The sequence below is a fragment of the Callorhinchus milii genome, unplaced genomic scaffold (genome assembly GCF_018977255.1).
Source record: "Callorhinchus milii isolate IMCB2004 unplaced genomic scaffold, IMCB_Cmil_1.0 Scaffold109, whole genome shotgun sequence".
Classification (NCBI taxonomy): domain Eukaryota; kingdom Metazoa; phylum Chordata; class Chondrichthyes; order Chimaeriformes; family Callorhinchidae; genus Callorhinchus; species Callorhinchus milii.
The window spans coordinates 14,536-34,831 of record NW_024704850.1 but is presented as its reverse complement, the minus strand read 5'-3'; the positions used below and the strand labels follow the sequence as shown (position 1 = coordinate 34,831).

Sequence of the window (20,296 nt, the reverse complement as noted above, 5' to 3'; positions counted from 1 at the left end):
TGCCATTTTTCCCCAAAAACCAAATGCGGTAGTCTTGTTTGCCATATGGGTCTAAATTGTAGAATTTAGCATTGGTAAATATTCAATCGTAAAAAAATACACTCCAGTACCCAGAAGATAATAGCAAAGCTGGTCTGTGCAACTCAACCATTTTTAAATCATTTATATTAAGTTCGCTTGCTTGCATGCGTGCTTGCTTGCTTGCTTACGACCGTGCAAACCTTTCGGTCGTTTTTTAACCCACTTCCCGTGATCCAATCGAGCTGACATTTTGCACACAGACTCGTTGTGCGAGACAATTAATGTTCGTGAAATTTTTTCCAAAATTTTACACTGTTTAGGGAAAACATTAAATATTTAATTACCAATTGCTTAATACTGGCAGACAATCATCTGACCATAGGTGGCAGCCATCTCAAGCCAGAGGACGAGAGGACTCTAGCTGCCACACCTATAAAGGATTTATAGTGAAAAACTTTGTTTTTACAGGTTATACTTATTTCCTCTCCATTTGTCTCTGCATGTTTCTCGAGATATCAGACACGTGTTTGAAACACTTCAAACACACTTGGTTGTTTCACCGCACCTCTGATTAGCGTTGGATACATACGGTGTGAAAGAAGTCCAAGAATAAACACGCGTTTGTCGCAGGCACCACGATGGGAATTTTGTTGTGTGGCGAGCACATTTTTGGAGGAATTGGCCGTATATCATCCAAGGACTTGTAGTTTCTAGGAATTTTTATCCATTCCAAGAAGAGATGCAAATATCCGAGTAAAATGAGGATTGTTGCCTTTTCAAATTCCTCATCCGAGTTTACAAATCTCTCTATGGTCTGGCCTCAACGTATCTCGCTTCTTTCCTTTCGTTCTGCACTCCTCACCCCTCTGTGTTCACAATCCGAGCTGCCTGGTCCCCCCCCCCTCCTGCCCAATCACGAGTACGTTCTCTTCTCGCCCCCTTACACTGGAACAAGCTGTCCCGACACAATCCGATTCACTGTCCATATTTCGTTCTTCTCTTAACTCACTTATTTTACTGGTAGGAACCTCCTGGTTCCACCAGCCCACAGGGGATTATGTGTGGTCCGTCGTGGCATCCAAAATGGGAGGGGTGGAGAGGGAGGGGAGGGGGGGGGGGGGGTGGGGTGGGGAGGGGTGGGGGCTGGGTGGGGGGGGTGGGGGCTGGGTGGGGAGGGGTGGGGGCTGGGTGGGGAGGGGTGGGGGCTGGGTGGGGAGGGGTGGGGGCTGGGTGGGGAGGGGTGGGGGCTGGGAGGGGTGGGGAGGGGTGGGAGGGGGGGGGTGGGGAGGGTAGGGGTGGGGAGGGTAGGGGTGGGGAGGGGTGGGGAGGGTGGGGGGGGTGGGGAGGGGTGGGGGCTGGGTGGGGGGGGCTGGGTTGGGAGGGGGGGGCTGGGTTGGGGGGAGGGGCTGGGTGGGTGGGCTGGTCACCGGTGGGGTGGGGCTGGTCACCGGGTGGGGTGGGGCTGGTCACCCCGTGGTGCCCTTATAAAACTCAACGTTTAACCTACTCACGCCGGCTTGTGCCCACCTTCACAGTCGGGTATATTTGCGGAATACACCACGCCGCCGTTGACCCTGGCCATTGACCGAGCAACCCAACGTTCCTACCAGCTCCCTCCGCAGGAATGTGTTCCCTTGCTTACCCAAACTCCCCATCATTAACACCGTCATTCCTCTTCTCAACTTCCCTCGCCATTCATTACACTCGCTTATCATTGATCACTCATCGTCACTTTTATCATCGTTTATTTCACGCATCACTTCTGTACAAATAGCTAATTCCTTGTTCAGCAACTTGGTCAAAGAATGCAGATGGAAGCAAGTTTTATTAGTCGCACATGACGTGCGAAACATTTGAGAACAATCCAGTTGTAGTTATAAACTGCTTGACCGGAAATTTACTGCAACAGTATATATATTCTATTTCAATGGAGTATTGTTTGTAACATTCTAATTTGTGATTAGTGTCAATGTACAGTGCATCGTAGAGTAAGCAGAACCTCTAATATAAGTAATAAATTACAACCCTTTGCCAATCCACTGCTTAACACCTCCCCACCCCGTTGGGTCACGGAGGTTGTTTGACCATACTGAGTCACGCTGGTCAGTGAAGGTGGGGGATGATCCAGGACTGGTTCAGATGCCACTGATGTTACCCATGGCCGAGAATCAACCTGGCCGCCGGGTTCATACCACAGTAAGCTAATCACTGCACTACTCGCACACAAAAATATATACAGTATAAATAGATGTATACATTAACAGCTGGGTGAGCATCTCCAAACTAAACCCAGGATTGAAAAATATTCACAAATTTACAGAAAAATGACATTTATTATATACACTGTTAAAATTAACTGTTTTAAAAAACCTGCTACAGTAAATGTCATCACGTGAGTAGAAGAGGGAGTTCAGGAAGGGCCAGCAGCTCTTCAGCTTCTTCCCGCAACGCTTCAGCTTTTTCCGTCAGCAAGAGCTGGAAAAAAAAACAAACGCAGATGAGGCTTAGAATCAGAATATTTATACCGAGGAATCCGATGAGCTATTAAGCTCTTTTTCACAAACATCAACTACACCCTTGGGTGAATAGAGCTATTTCTCATTTAACATTGCTTGGGGTAAACATTGAGCTCGTTGATACCGCAGTGTGCATTACTGTGCACCGTCAACCTTGAGGGATTATGCAGATACTTCAGCAATGCCTATGACTGAACCACCTGGAACGCGCCAGTCTCGTCAGGCCTGAGCCTGGATATCGATTGAAGAGGTGATCAACATAAAGGTTATAGGTGGATGCAGGCAAGGATTAACATTCATCATTGCCCTGTATATTGCCTTCGATATTTTGGACTAGGTTTCTGCCTAATGTTCCATAAAATTACATTCATACAATCGATTTGACTACTGGGTAAGGTATAAATAGATTTAATAATCCAGTAGAGGGCACCCTTCTGTTAAAAGTACAGTGGTATATACTCTCTGAATGGGTTCCAGTGCCTGGATCCAGGATATTGACGCTGGCCATACCTTAACTTACAGCATCGTGAAAAATAAACATGACATGAATTTTTCTCACTGACAGCAATTTATGAAATGCAAACATTTCAAATTAAGTCAATGTTATGTATACAAATGTATGTATATGCATGGATTATGTAACACTGTCCAACACGCATTGTCCTTGAAAGTATTGGTGAAAACATTCCAAGTTGAACGAGCTGACGTCACAGTGCATGTCGTGAAACATCACAAGATTATGGTGCACTAAGTCGCATAACTTCCTTGGCCTACAAGAATAATCATTGTTAACCCTAGTTTTTTCTCCAAGTTTTGGGCAACCCTTTGATAATTTATACTGATCTTCTCTAGGTTAAGTTGTTTAAGAACAACATAATTACATTATTAAAAAAAAATCTTTATTGGATCATCTTCATAAGAGTTATGATGTGCCTCTACAGATGGACCACACCAATACATGAATGCTTTCAACCCGAGATGGAAAGCGTTTAAACAAAAGAGAGCAATGCCATGCTTACCTTGGCAGAGAAAACAATCTGCTTGGCCTGCCTGTGTGGCAGGAACTCAATCTGTTGCACCAGATCCTTGGGGTCAGCATTGGCCAGCATTGCCAGGGACTTAAAGCCAGCTTTATACAGCTGCCGGGCTCTGGCCTTCAAGACAAATTACATTTCAAAATCAGAATATTGTCACTGTATGAACATGTTGCCGTATAATTGATGTGGTGGCAGCATGTCCTTACCTCCTTCACACCAGCCACCTCCATGAGTGGAATTAATTCTGACTTCACACAGTAAGAGAGTTTTTGTGTGAGATCAGCAAACAGTAGTTGGTATGCCCAGAATTCGTCTAGTTCCTTCAGGGTAAAGACAAAGACTTCAGAAAGTCAGTTCACAATCATAACCAGATGAACACGATTAATATAAATGGGCTCTAAGATGCTGTGTCTAGTGATTTCGGACATTACCTGGCAAAAATGCACGATGCAGGAGGCAAAGGCTGCTGCAGACCCCACCAGGTTTTGAATGAAGCCACGATTTTGGCCAAACTTGGAGGCAACTTCCCACACTGATGTTTGTTTAAATAAAGCGTAGAGGACCAAAGCCAGGTAAAATCTGTTCACTACTCGCTCTCCACCGTTTTCTGTAATACCCAAATGCAGAACAAAAATACAACGTTTCATATTCATTTCAAAAACAGACATTATTTTTAATTGTCTGCTTTTCTTATACTTTTAAAACAGGTTATCTAACGTGTTCATGCTCTACTGTAAACAATACGCGGCACCGTACAATAGCTTTATGGCAGATATCATTACATCATTGACATTGTAAAGTAGATTTTTTTTTATTTAAAGCTTTCATGACTGCAGGGATTCATATTCTTGGTTCTTTCGGTAAAGTCATGTAGAAGGGAAATAATACATTTATATTATTTATAATATATTTATTTTATTTTATTATTTCCCTTCTTTCGGTAAAGTCGCGTAGAAGGGAAAAAGGGGAAAAAAAAAGTGTTTTTATTAATAATATATTTATATATTTTTTATTATTTCCCTTCTACGTGACTTTACCGAAAGAACCAAGAATATTGTAAAGTAGTACAGACAATACGAAAATCTAAACCATTTAAATCTTTGGCTCAACAAAGTTGGTACCTGTCTTGTGCTTTGTCCAGCTACTTTCCTGGCTATGAAGCTCTCCGTAACGCCAACGGAAGTGGCCACTTTCTGTTCCGTCACATCCAGCTGATTAAACTACAAAACAAAACAAAAACATGTCTTGTGCAATTTTTGTAACAACTTAGCATTCATTACGGATATCCTACAATACAGTGAATGTAATATTTTCAAATAAATAATAATCCATTTCAAATAATAGTGATAAATTAGAGAATTTTAAAGCTTCTACATGTTGCCGCCCACCAATCTCAATACCCTTATAAAATCTTAAGCTATCGCTTTCACAACAATCAATCACCTGTTGAGAAGAACGACGGTCATAAATCAGTGGGGTATCTAAAAATCAACATTTAAATAAAATAGTTATATATATATAGTTACATACATGATGTTCATATCGTGATGCAATGTGTCCACACCTGTCTCATGTACGTATTCCAGTCTGGTCTGCACTGAGAGACCATGTCGTACGGTGTCGCAGGTAGATAAGGTGTAGGTAGTTATTCAGCACCAAGCCTTCAATGCCCACTTTTAGATCTTGGTACAGCACGGTACAAAAAGCCAAATCAACGGATCCTGCGAAACAAACGTGACATTAAAACACTGCGTGCATGCATGCGTGCTTACTCATGAAGACTACTTCAACATAATTTTTAAATTAAATGTCAGGCTTGCCTTAAAATGAGATTTACCCGAGCAAAAAACATCTAACTTGTAGGCCATGCTGAGGCTGTGGAACACAAGCGTGAAGCTTTATCAGTGGCCAGGTGTGCTCAATCAAAATCATGATGACACACTTAATCCCCAATTTTAAGTGTTATTGTCTCAAAAATTAAGATTTCAAGTTTATTTTGGGACAGCCCAGGGCATATGGCCTATGTCCATATCCACAAGCAAACTAGACACTTGTTTTTGGGGGGTGTATATTTATTCAACTCGTTCAAGAGGATGTCTACTGTGGAGATGGGAGCGATGAGATCTGTTATGCGAGGGTCTGTGAAGTACCGTGGAGGGATACTGTATATTTGGGAGGCATTCATCCAGCAGTGGATAAACAATGACTGATGGTAATACATTTATTTGTATTATAGTTGCATTCATATTTGTTCACAAAAGGTGTACTCCTATTCCTGTGAATCACAAGTATTGTTGCAATGCAAATGCAGGGCAGATGGAATAGACCGAGGGTGAGATGGAAGGATGTGGTGACTATAAGAAAGTCACAGATAAGCATGTGGAGAGAGAAAAAAATCTAAGCAGCCCCACCCTAGTGAAACACATTCCTGCGGAGGGAGCTGGTAGGAACGTTGGGTTGCTCGGTCAATGGCCAGGGTCAACGGCGGCGTGGTGTATTCCGCAAATATGGCCACTGTGAGGGCGGGCACAAGCCGGCGTGAGTAGGTTACCCCGTGGGCACCACGGGGTGACTAGCCCCTCCCCACCCAGCCCCACCTTCCCCACCCAGCCCCTCCCCACCCAGCCCCTCTCCACCCAGCCCCTCTCCACCCAGCCCCACCCCTCCCATTTTTGGATGCACGACGGACGGACACAACAATCCCCTGTGGGCTGGTGTAACCAATAGGTTCCTCCCAGTATAATGGGAACGTTGGCATAGAAGCTGAGAAGAAGAAGATTACCCTTGTATGTGGCTTGACCAAGCTTGGTGATCTCCAGCAGCTGCTCAGAGGGGCAGCGGCCCCTCGGACCTGCTGCAGAGCCTCACCAGGCCCGACTGCTGCAGCCGCTGCAGGCAGTGCCGGCCCAGCTCCCAGAGTTCCTTCATCCCGCCCTCCTGCTGCTGCTGCTGCTGCACCCCAAACAGGGTGGTCTCCAAAAACCGATGGATAGCGTCGATGTCCGTTGTGATCTGTTACCAGAAAAGCAATGGAGGGTTGTAATTGCGGTTTGTAAATTAATAATATTCGTTGCCGAGACATTGTTAGATCGCCAACAAGTAACGAAAATTATTATGCGAGGAGCGGTTCAGATTCATTAATTAAAATTAATCATCACGTTCATCATACCCATTTAATCATGCATGTAAGAATACATTTTATATTTATTTGTGCTCTATTTCATTGGTTTGCGTGAACCCTGCAGCCTCTATTGGCATTACACTCACCACATGGTTAAAAAATATATATTGTTGAATCTTTGCTCCAAATCGTGAGAATGTACCGAATCGCAAGGGGTCGAAGCATTACATGTCTATACATATATATGCACCATTTATTTTTACTAAACCAATATCCTTATGCTATATGGTAAACCCAACTTTGATACTCCTAGTGTACATTTCACGAATGCGATGGAAGGTGCTACGAGTGTGAACAGCAAATTGCTTAGGGACGTGTGCATTGTACCATGCGAATTACCAACATTCATCAGACCTGTGACTTCCCACAAACAAGCATGATTTGTTGAATTTCTGAATATTAACTACCACAAACCGTTTAATATAAATTATCATGTCAAATTCATGAATTTGTTGCCCCAACAGTTTGTAAACGTTAAACATTGGCTCCAAAAACACACACACCAAATATTATTAAACAGATTTGTCTCCTGACAATTTTAATTAAAACTGATGGTTGCTGCGTAACATTTCCATGAAAATATCATTGCCGTTCCTTACGCGTGCAATTAACCTTACAAGCATGTCAGAACTGACCTTCAAGCCAATGAGTGACAGGAGTAGGCTTTGAACTCCTTTCCCATCCTCGTATGCCAGGCTACTCTGGCAAACTTCAAATGGCCCACCCACAAGTGTCACCGCCTAAAAGTAAAACAGAAAAATCGGTTACAAAGAGCACGCTTCCGCTACACAAGAACAAGGTAGGTAGGTCGGTGTGGTAATTTTAAGACCAATTTTAAAATGGGACCCTCACTATTTAAAATGGGATGCATGACAGCAGCACAAGCGTTACACCTTGGCCTTGTCCCTGCTGTTGACGATGGTGATGCTCTCTCCGGACGAGTCTATCCCTGCCCGCCCGGCACGGCCACCATCTGCTTGTACTGGCTTCGGCTTAGGAAGGAATTGCCGATGTAAGGGGACCGGAGGATCACCCTGAAGGCGGTGTGTGCATTGGGGCAGGAGGCAGAGGAGACAATCCACAAATAATCAATGAACAAGAAAAACATTCGAGCACAGTTGTGCCGCATAGCACTCCGATGTGCTTTTGGGTTGTACCGCTTGTTGTTTGGCATGACGTCCGACATATGTCGCCCTACGTGTTGACAGCTTCTTTGAGAACATCATGCCAAACACGCGGTCCAACCTTTACAAGTATAACCCGTAAAACAAAGTTTTTCACTGTAAATCCTTTATATGGTGGCGGCTAGAGTCCTCTCGTCCTCTGGCTTGAGATGGCTGCCACCTATGGGTCAGATGATTGCATTGCACCATTAAGCAATTGGTAATTAAATATAATATTTTTGTCCTAAACAATGTAAAATTTTGGAAAAAAAATTCACGAACATTGTCACGCACGAGTCTGTGTGGAAAATGTCAGCTCCATTGGATCACGGGAAGTGGGTTAAAAAACGCCCGAAAGATTTGCACGGTCCTAAGCAAGCAAGCGAACTTAATATAAAGGATTTAAAAATCATCGGAGAGCTAGACTTTGTGCAAGGTGACTGCATACTTTTTATTGCGCTCTGCCAATGGCATCTGCATGGCGAATGAGTATCTAGAATGGAGGCGCACATCTTTTATTTGCACATTTTAAACATCTTTGGTGTGTCAATGATTGACGGCTAACTTCACGGTGGTTATGTATACATGTTGTACTTCTTTCGCGCCGTACGAAGCCAACCGTGCTAATCAGAGATGCGGCTATGAGGTGGCCACCTGCGTGCTGGTAGATTGACGCCAGCCGCCAGTGTGGAGGTGCATGCGAGCAGGCAGAGCGTGCCGGCCGAGTAGGCCTCCTCGATGAGGCGGCGCTCCTCGCCCGTGAGGCCGCTGTGGTGGTAGGCCAGGCCGTAGGGGACGGTGCGCCGCAGCACGGGACACAGCTCCCCGTCGGCCTGCAGCTCGGCCAGCAACGCGCGTTTCTCCTGCTCGCGGTGCTGCAGGAACGTCCTGCGGAATGTGAGAACGCGCCGAAAAAGGACGGTTCGGCTGATGTTGCCACCTGCAAGCGGTTAATCCTCTCCAGACGGTGTCATCGATATTGCTGTCAGTGCCTGCGAAGTCCGTTTGTCAATCTACTGCTGGATGGGGGCCTCCCCACACCTGTGTGTGTCACAAGGATTATTTGACCATACTTCACGCTTGTTCGTGTGAATCGATGGAAGGCATAGATGGGGAAGCACAGCCGTGCAGCTCCTGTGTATTTTTCTGCACTGCCCACCACGTAGCCCCATGAAGCCATATGCCAACCTGTATTTGTGTGGTGTTCACCCATCCAAGCATTATCTAGTTTCAGTTCTTCTTAGCTTGAGATGACAAAATCTGGTGCGTTCTGAGTGATTTGTTTATTGGCATTGCACACAGCACAAATTTAATAGTGCATAGTGGCAAAAAAAAAACAGTTTTTGGAGCATTAGCACAACGTCAAATAATCTAGAGTTAAGGTATTTGTGATAAGAACTTCAACTCTGAAAGATGCAATATTGACTGGTGTTGGTAATTGTTCGATGTTAACGCAACTCAAAGACATTGAACAATGCTACAGGCAGTCCTCCACCGCCCGTACTTACGGACCCGTTTCCATGAAATCATCTTTTTACATCGACTTAAAACGTGAACTCGCAGTTGCAAACTGAACTGCAAAACTATTTTGTTCAGAGAATCGATCCCCCCCCCCACCCGAGATGTGATGAGTCGGTCCCGCGCTGGGAGTGAGTGTTTGCATGTGTGTGTGAAAGTGTGAGTGTGGGGAGCGGTAGTGCAGCGGTTAGCGTGCTGCAATACGAAAGCGGCGACCCGAGTTCCATTCTTGCTCACAGCCAACACCAGTACTTGGTGTGTAAACATCACCACTGGGGAGACAAAGGCGGTCGGACGTAGTCTTGGCCACCCACCCCCTCATGTGCCATACCGGTCTAAATAAGTGCTACTCGCTAACAGCACTTGCTCCTACAGTCTGTTAAGGCTATATGGGGGATTTTTATCTTTTGTATGCACGTGTGTGCGAGGGGAGCAGTGGTGCAACAGGTTAGCTCGCCGTGCTACCAACCTGCCGATCAAAGTTTAAATCCCACTCATGACCAACACCAGTGACAATTATCTGAATGGGACCTGGGCCTTCCCTAGATCGCCTCAGCCTCAAATGAGTACCTGGTGGTGTGTAAACATCGTCACGAGGGAGACAAAGGTAGCCAGGCGTGGCGCTGGCCACTCACCCCCTCGTGTGCTGGCCTTCATAGGCTCTGCTCGCTAACAGCACTTGCTCCAACAGCCTATTAAGGCTACACGGGGAATCGTTGTCGTGTCTTTGTGCCACCGTGTGTATGTCTGTATGTACGCACGTGCAGTGTTTGCCCGCAATTGAACCTTATGGCGGGACCCCAAGGTCCCATAAGCCCCCAGCTCTCGCATAAACTGCGTTGCGACGTCATTTTATGTCTGTTGAAGGCGAACGATACGGCAATCTAGTTCTCTCGACGAGCTCTACACGATGCGCCAATCAAAATTTCAAAGTTTTATTTATGACTGTGGCAATTTTGGCAACGATGGGTGCTTGGTGAAGAACGAGGATTGATTTCTGGTGGGTCACTGCGTTGATGTGTGCGGTGGGATAGTCGCCAAAAATAAATAAATTACAATTTTTATTCCGTTTATTCGGGACCCCGGGGTCCCGCCATAAGATTCAATTGTGGTGACTCACTGCCCCCCTTCCGACTACAACCTAGGATTCAAGGTATATGAAAATTAAAAAAGTGTTTTTTCTATTCATGTTATTTTTATTTATTTACAATACAGTACTTTTTACAGTATCACATGCAAATGTACAGTATTTCTTATTAATTATGGGTTTAACAATGCTTTCCTTATTGTTGAACTCTTAACACATTTCACAACACTGACCTGATGGGCATTTAAATACAGCGCATTATTGTGTTCCGTTCTTATGAATCGTTAGACTTACGAACGGTCCCAGGAACGAATTGGGTTCATAACCCGAGGACTGCCCCGTACAAGTTAACTTTCCTTTGAGGATAATAACCAAAACGAATTCTGTACAGATGGATGTGTAAAAAAAAATGCACAAGAGCCTTAAAGCTGTCTCGGGTGTGGACCAATCAACTTCAAGGACAGTGCATTATCAGAGTTATGTTCTTTTGTTTGTGTTATGACTGCCAGGTATTGCGGTCTATGCAAACATGACTCCTTCCAAAAAGGTGTCAGTTTTGTTGCCAGATAGAAGGGTAAAGAACCAATTATCATATTTTTACTGCCAAATGAGGTCCCCATAGTGTAGATGCTTGCCCCGAGCTCTCTTACTCTGTTGGTGCTTGTCCTTGAGTTGTGCGCCTTTTGGCGTCATCTGGTCACCATATGAGACTAGGCTCGAAGGAAAGCTGTCTCGGGTGTGGACCAATCAACTTCAAGGACAGTGCACATTATCAGAGTTATGTTCTTTTGTTTGTGTTATGACTGCAGTATTGCGGTCTATGCAAACATGACTCCTTCCAAAAAGGTGTTTTGTTGCCAGATAGAAGGGTAAAGAACCAATTATCAGCCTAAATAAATTTCAGTTTAAACAACACGATGCATTTTTGCATTAGGTATTGAAAATATATATTGTATTCAAGCACTCTCTCAAAACTCAAGTGTGCATGTTCGAGATGTTTTATACACCTACTTAAATACATTGAACTGCCTTCGAATGTGACATTATGGTATAACTCTGCAAGGTGTGAGACTGCAATACAGAGGTACACGTACTTTGCAAGGTACTTGCAGATCATCTCTGCCACATTCTCACAGTTCTTCTTCGTGGGGCAGAAGACAAGACAGGAGTGAGCAGGGATGACTTCCGCCACCAGAGCCACGATGTGGTCTGGGTCCATCTTCAGCATTCCGCTTGAGTACTGTTGTCGCAGCGCACACAGCCACGTGTGAGACCACTACCCTCAAATGCTGCTCTGGTCACATTCATCCCTGTACACTTGGGTCTGTGGGCCCTCAACCTTTAGTCTCTTGGCCACGACGTAGCGCAGGGGCATGCAACCTGCGGCGCCTTGGGCCACATATGGAGTGCGGCGTGGTGATAACTGGCCAGTGAGAACCAGGGAATGCCAACGCTCGGCAAACCACTTGGCTACCGTGATGACCCACAGGGATCTAGGCGAATCGCAAAGTGATTCGTTCTTGAACAAGGTTACACAACAATTACATGTAGCCCATCATGAAATGTCAATAGACATAACTATGTATTTCACAAAATGTCATTGTGGAGAATATAAATAACAAAATTAATAAGCATATTTCACAGGTTATTTAAACTGTAAAGCTGTTAAAAAGCTTATGTGCTTATTTTATTTTCATTAATGTCTGTGCACTCACCTTGTAGCTGAGCAGTCGGATAAAATCGAAGCGTTCTTCTGGACACAAAGCCTTGTTGTTTACCTCGTAGATAGAGTCTCCAAGCTTAATGTACTCTCTTAGCTCGACCTGTTAGGATCATGGCAACCATGGAGACCTTGTAAGAGGTTGAAAACGTGTACCTTTCACACATCAATTGTGCAACATTTTTATGAAAATGAAACTTTAAATAATAATGTGATTCTTGATAATTGGTTTTTTACCCTTCTATCTGGCAACAAAACTGACACCTTTTTTACAAGGAGTCATGTTTATATAGACCACAATACCTGCAGTCATAATGCAAACAAAAAACATAACTCTGATAATGTACACTGTCCTTGAAGTTGATTGGTCCACACCCGAGACAACTTTCCTTAGAGCCTAGTCTCACATGGGTTGGACCAGATGACGCCAAAATGTGAGACTAGGCTCTAAGGAAAGCTCTCTCGGGTGTGGACCAATCAACTTCAAGGACAGTGCACATTATGTTTTTTTTTTGCATTATGACTGCAGGTATTGTGGTCTATGTAAACATGACTCCTTGTAAAAAAAAGGTGTCAGTTTTGTTGCCAGATAGAAGGGTAAAAAGCCAATTATCATATTTTTACTGGCAAATGAGGTTCCAGTTCCAATAATGTGATTCTTACCGGCCGAAAATCGTTTGTGTACAGCTCCGCATTCAGGAATTTTTGCAAGTCATTTATGTTGCTCAGAGTGGCACTCATACCAATGATCTGAGTTGTTTCTGCAATGAAATAAAGCAAATGCAACAAGACACTGAAGCACAGATGAAACTTAAGCACAAAAATGATGACTGGAAACAAGCAATAATGTATGATAACTGCAGGATGAGAACAAACGTACTTGACGTATACTGAACTTTGGCCAGCGTCTGCTCCAGGGTGGCCCCACGGCTACCACCTTCACCCAACATGTGCAGCTAAATACCACGCAACAAACCATTAGTACGTAATGAGACTCAAAATTACATTGCACTGACGTCATAGCTCGTGTGCAGCTGCTGGGTGGACTGTTGCATCGTGGGACTGAGGAAGATGGCGGTGGCTTGGGGATGCCCTCGCATCGAGAAGTGGATTTATGATGGCTGATTATGACGATGATGAACATTAGCAAATAAGATGTATGTTTATACGAACATTAATACATAACATTTGGAATAACGTTTTACAGGATACCAATATTCGCTGTAATTAAATAATGGAAGCTGCATACCTCATCCACAACGATCAGGCCAATCTCCTTCATACGCCCTCCTCTAGAAGGGAGTTGACCAGACTGTGGCTTTTTCAATGGTGGCGATGTAGAGAGAATTCTTCTTGAGTTTTTTTCGCGGTGGCATGCGCCCCTTGCTTCCCGCGTATTCCTCTATGAAGATTTCAAGCTCCACACCAAACACAGACAGGCTCCGCACCTGTTAGAGCAGCAGCAGCGACATATCACAATTGTGTGACGTGTGGGAATAATGAATGAACACGAGATTGTACTCTACAACCTAGTATCTGTTCCTAAACCAAGGTATAAATGAAGACAGAAATATTAAACGAGACCTCCAAATTCCCGGCTGCCTCAGTTGACTTATCTTGGAGGACCTTACAGTAATGCCAACACAGTATCACCAATTAATTTGTTTTATATTAATGCCCACTTGATTATAATTGTTCATCTACTAATCACTCAAGGAGGATCAAAATCACATTGAGTAGTGCACTGCGCTATGTCTGCATCGCTTCTGGGCCCATCCTTCAACTACTTGCAGTGACTGGCATGGTGTAGTACGGTCCAAATAACCCCCATGAATGGTATAGCGTGGGATTAACAGAGCTGCAACTAATGCATATCTTTAAAGAAAACAATAATCTCTTGCTTAACGTTAAAATGTACACGAAAGATATTTCACGATTAATGAACAATGCATATGACCACATGTATACTGCTGTGGCGGTGTGGAAATGTGCATGTACAAAAAGCTCGTTACCTTCTCCTGGACAATGGCAACGTAGGGAAGAATGAGCAGAGCGTCCCTTCTCTTGCACAGCAGCTCCCTCAGCATGAGGATCTCTGCTACGAGCGTCTTGCCGCCACTTGTCGGTAAAGAGTAAATCAGATTCTTCCCTTGTCTCACGGAGTTCAAGGACAAGCAGTCGTGCTGCCAGGCTGTGGTTAATATGTAACACAAATATATATTGTTATATTAAACACACCAGAGAATCTGAAAAAAGTGAATGTGTCAATTATAATTTTCTAACGGGTGGCTTGTTACAGATTACGAGAACAAAAACGCTAATTAAAATGATTAATTTCAGTGTGCAAGACTACAAAAATGTTTCAACCATTACCTAATTTATGAGAAAATGGATTAGACTTGACAGTAAACATCACCACACTGGTGATGTGTAAACTTTTACAGTACGAATAAAATTAATCAGTGATATGCTGTTATAAAAAACTAATTACACCATCTGATTTGGCAAAATACATGCATCAACATTCCACCACGTACTATTAAATTACCATTCCTCCCTCTAGAAAAAAATATGCTGGCATTACAAAACCGAGACAATTTGGTGTAAATATGTTAGTGGGAAAAAAACACATATTACCGTACAGCTCTTTAATGCCACGCTGTTGTTGCAGAAGGCTCTGCACCTTTGTGGGAAGACCATAGAAAGGCCCAATCTCAAACTGGCTGTCATTGGCACAAGTCTCCATGGCGATCTGCCTCTCGTGCGATAGCGCAGACTCCTGCAGGTGCCTGGTGCGCGACACCACAGGAGTGGCTGCCCTCGCGTTTCCACGAGCGTATTCTTGATGCGATCTCTTATGCTCATGCCCTTATTGGCTACATCTGTGGCTACTTTTATTTTTTCCGGTCCAAGCACATTTGTTGAAGAACTGTCAGCTCTTCCACAAGCGATGTGGTCAGCCGTTTCACTAAAGGCAGCATTTGTTTTATTTGCTTCCTCTTCCGAAAGTGCAGAAGTACAAGTGCGTTTTGGCGGTTTGCTGGTGGTAATCGTACATTCTAAATCATCCTTTAAGATATCAGCCAATTTTATTTCATCCTCCGAATTAAGAAAACGTGTTTGTGCATCAGCTTTAGAATTAGACGTTAGTGTGTGAATGGTTTCATCAAGCTTTGGAAGTTTTGTATTTTGAGAACTGCCTCTCGGCCAGCTCTGAATGTCGTTTTCTACATTATTTGTGTTAAAACCGTGATGCAGCTCAGTTGTAAATTTTGTACGAAGTGTACAGAACCCACGCTGTCATTAATTTCTGTTCTCTTGATGGTCTTCTCTTTCCAGTCATTAGGCAGCAATTGTTCCACATTGTGTGTTTTCATTTGACCAATATTGTCGCTGCCCAATGTAGTCCCACTAGACAAAGCAGAGTGTTGCACAAACTTCTTGGGAAGACAGTTTGGTGGTTCTGGGTCTTTCTGAGTAAGACTGGACGTCTGTGAACAATTGTCTTGGTTGTGCTGTTTTTCAAGTGCATCCATGAATGAGATGTCTCCTGCAATACTGTCATATTCCCCAAACATGTCATCGCTGCTCTCCTCGCCATCGCACTTCAAAGGGAAAAAAACATTCACATCAGTAATGACCATAATGGACAACTTCGAATCCAAATAAGTGTGAGTGTGTGGGGTGCGTCTATGCAAGGTGCCCTGATTTTTCATAACCCTTTTACTTCCTCTCCACAGGTGACTGAATGTTGGGAAAGCAATACAGAAAGTTAAATATGTAAAGAGTGGATTGTTATAGGTGATGGACATGCAGAGGCTTTGAAATAGAAATGTTTTCTCGACATTTATCCACTTATTCTTTATGGTTTCAGTGCGATATCTATAAGTGGATCATCCTGTACTAGACTGTGAAAAAAAAGTGTCGTCTTTTACCTCTGGCATCTCGCAGGTGTTGCCTGATGAGCCGAGCTCTTTCGCCATGACATCTGCAATAAAGACTTGCGACGGGAGCTCTTCGCGATCATCAGGAGGAACCATGAATTTCAAGTCCACACGAATGGGAATCCGTTGCCTCACTCGGATGTCTGCACGCCCACTTTGACTTTTATCCACACAGTGCACCACGACTTTGTCTTTGCTAGGTGTGAGACCCCATTTCTCTCTGCCGCGTTTCACAGAATGAGACACTTTCCAAATCAGCATTCTCACGTCTCTGCAACTCAAACATTACCAACACTGACAAGGGGCACACCACATTGTTAATTACAAATAGGAAATAAACTTCTGTTGTAAAAAATGTTTTACAGTTCCAGCAATGTTTTACTGACACACAACCATGGATTTTCCATTGATCTAAATTTCATACTACAGCTTTAACTGCCAGTCAACTATTATTTGAATATGAATAGATTCAAGCTCCTGGCGAAAAATACAGGGTATGAATTAGCTATCACCGCTAGTGTTGAGATTTAAACAGTGGTTGTCCATTGATTGGCTGCAGAAAGCACTTTAAGTTTTTTTTCCGTGGAGTATACCATTTAAATTAATCCAATATACACACATTAAATTAATGTTGACATTTGTCAATCCAGTGTTGGATGAACTCCCTTCCCACGCGGTGATGGTCATTGGTCATCACTAGACTTCACCACGCTGGTCAATGGGGGTTTGCGACAGACCTGTTCAGATCTCACTCGCCACTCGTGTTTAACGGTGCTTGGGTATAAAACTCAGGTCAGACTCAAGACTTTATTTCACCTGATATAAGGCTCATTGAGCTAAGCAGCGATTTCACAGGACGAGCAGGCATGGTGGCGGATAACAGGACATTGCAGCAGGGAATGCGCAAACAAGCGTAAACATTCTAGATTTAAGTTTAGATTTGATGTTTTCGTAACTACAGGAATCCATACTCTTTGGTTCTTTCGTAAAGTCACGTAGGTAGAAATAAATGAAAGCATAAACATATTATTTGGGTCTTTCGGTAAAGTCACGAAAGCTTTTAAGTCAAGATTTATGTGTAAACATAGAATCGGAATAGCATGAGCTATATAGCTATCTTTTTCACAGATGTCCAGTAAACAAACATTATTCGCACGAAACCTGCCAAAACTTATTGCAAACAGGACAAACAATAAATTGTTGTTTTTCTACAAATCGAAACCAGTCCCCCAAAAAGCTCGCTGCTGTGTTCCCAGCTAAGAGCAGTAACTGTTGCAGAGAGAATGTCAATACAAACACAACTCAACGCTGGTTTATATAATTTACGACTGGTTCTCGTGGAATTTCCACGAACGCCCTCAGACTGCAAGTTGAACATGAGAAGCAGTGAATCTGCAGGTAGTCCCGAGTTACGATGGTCCCGACTTACGATATTTCGATCTTACGATAGCGATACGACAAAATTGCCATCAACAACCTAACATCGTTCAAGTATGAAGACGACCGCTGCTGTTGCGATCGAAACGTCGTAGTTTTTGTTATTTTCTTTGAACCTATCTACGCGACTTTACCGAAAGAACCAAATAATATTAAGGACGCAATCCAAAAAATAATCATCATGCAGCTCTTATTCTACAACTGTACAGTACTTTGGCTGTGTCCTGTGCCGTGCGTCTAAAATTGCAAGCTTCGTTATAAACTAAGAATATTAACAAGTTAATAACAGTAAAGCCCGTCGTTACAGCGGTACTACTGCATGGTGCCCATATACAGTTTTGAGGCTTTTAAAATATACATTTAATTTGATGACCCGTGTCACTGTTTACAAATGTGACCACTGTTGTATCCCAATCTATTTAGTTATCTCCAGGTTAAACAAAACAAAATACCGCCACCATTAAGACCAAGCTCGCATCAGACAAAGCTGCAAACACAACCTAAACGCACACCCACAAGATACCAAACATTTATGCGTTATGGTGACGAGTTGCCCCTGCTTCTCGGAGGCCGAAGCCTCTACCCCGCACCCCCCCGGCTCGCCTGGAAGCCCTACCGGGGAGACGCCACCCAAGGCGGCCGCGCGCCGCCCGCTCACCGGGGGGGGGGGGGGGGCGGCACGCCGTCGTCGAGTAGTCGAATGCGGCAGCGCTCGTGACAACATTCGCCTTTCAATGCGGTTCTTATTCGTTGTGTGTGTGCGCGGGCGTCATTGCGGCGCGTTTAAATAACTAGGCGAAGGATGGCGACAAATTTCGCCTTCCAGTTGACGAGCCGTAAATTGCTCGAAAATTGTCCGTGCGTCGATGAGTTCTGTGAAGGCGTTTGAAAAGGAGCTCGGTGATTGGACGAAGTTGGCAGCCAATGGGCGCCCAGGAATCGTGCGCACAACGTGCGAGATTCTAACTACAACAAACGGACAAGGAGCTCGGTGATTGGACGAAGTTGGCAGCCAATGGGCGCCCAGGTATGGTGCGCCACAACGTGCGAGGTTCTAACTACAACAAACGACAAAGATGGAACGCGTATTCGCAACAACAACAAAAAGTCATCGGTCGCTTACAATTGAGTTGCTTGTCAAATTATGAACAGTTGGTGGTGGTGGTGTGGCAGCAACTCGAAGGCCGGAATAGAAAGTGAAAAAAACCTATACATGATTTAGCACTCAAAAGCTTCACAGATATTTAATCATTCATCGCTGCATCGCTTGTATCCTGGCCATCTCGCCGACTGAAAACATAAGCAGTGTAAACGAAACTAGGATTAATAAGAATTTTTTGGATTAGATCGTGTAAATATAAGTCGTTAAACCCGCCACCACCCGAGTTAATAAGGTTTGTCACAAACAGAACATGCAATTTGAGCACGACTTTTCGTCAGTGATTACAACTAGCATCATCAGGCGACATCCAGATTTGTGGAGAAATTCTGTTTCATTCTTAAAGAGGGGTGGAAACTGGAAATAGTCACATACCGTACCAGGCTTTGCTCCAGCTCTTTTCAGATGGGAAGTAGGAGTGGGGGCAATACTGATTTTGTGTGGAGGGCCACGATAACAGTGATTCACGAACGAGAGTGAACTTGGGTAGGGGTCTATCGGGACATGTGGTGGTACACGTTCCACCTCAGAACCGGCCGGCCTTGTTACTGCGACATATTTTTACAAAACATTTTAACATTTTGATGTTTTATTTCATGAAATGTAGTTCTTAAATTGATCAAATATGGGCGCTACAGCCTACAGGCAAGAGCCAAAAACGGTGTTAATTTAGTCACCTGTCAGAATTCAAAGCTCAGTTCAGCTGTCGGTCATTTGTGTGGATGTTAATATGCGATGGCATTTAAAGGATTTGTTAGTTACATCAACATTAAAGGACCTTTTTAGACTGTTTAAACTGACAAAACAGGCAGGGCGTCAGAAGTAACTTTAATCCGTATTCCAGTCATGGCAAGAGGCGATTGAAATTAAAAACAGCAGCAGCTTTGGGCACGCTGAAAGCAACGGTGAAAAAGGTCCAACTGGAAAAAATCACAAACAGTAGAAATGTACCACGAGCAATACAGTACAAAAAAATTACAACATGCAAATCCGATTACGTGTTCGTTTATTTGCAGGATTATGCGTCAATACACGTTTACACAAAGCGGTGAAACGTATTGCGAGACATTTATCAAGTCCGCGTTTAAAATATTGTAAACGGCTACTCCAAATGACGTGAGATGTGGTGATATGCATCATTGTATGCATTAATTTGGCAATGGCTACGTCTCCATAAAAATGTTTAGCTTATCGATTTAAACAATCCACAAGGTTTTAAATTAAATCTCTACAAATCAAACGCCCACTAATGCAACTCCAATTTGTGGAACATGTAAACAATGGGCACTGCCAAATGAAGATATTAAATTAAGTGATGGTCTTGTTTTATGCAGCTTTATACTCTTTACAACTACCAGTTTGAAGGCAATGTAAAGCTTCAGATTTTCTCCCAAAATTGTTTACAAAAACTGCCCGCTTCAAAGTTGTCCAGGCTTGCACACAAGTTGCATTCTAATCTGTCCACAAAATCTTGTTTCTGTTGATGTTCATAACTTTATATTTTCATAAGCAA

General features: G+C 43.7%; 1 pseudogene; it reads right to left on the bottom strand.

Annotated features, from left to right (window-relative positions):
• Positions 1-2,409: 2,409 nt before the first annotated feature.
• Positions 2,410-16,448, bottom strand: LOC121851754 (annotated as a pseudogene).
• Positions 16,449-20,296: the final 3,848 nt, after the last annotated feature.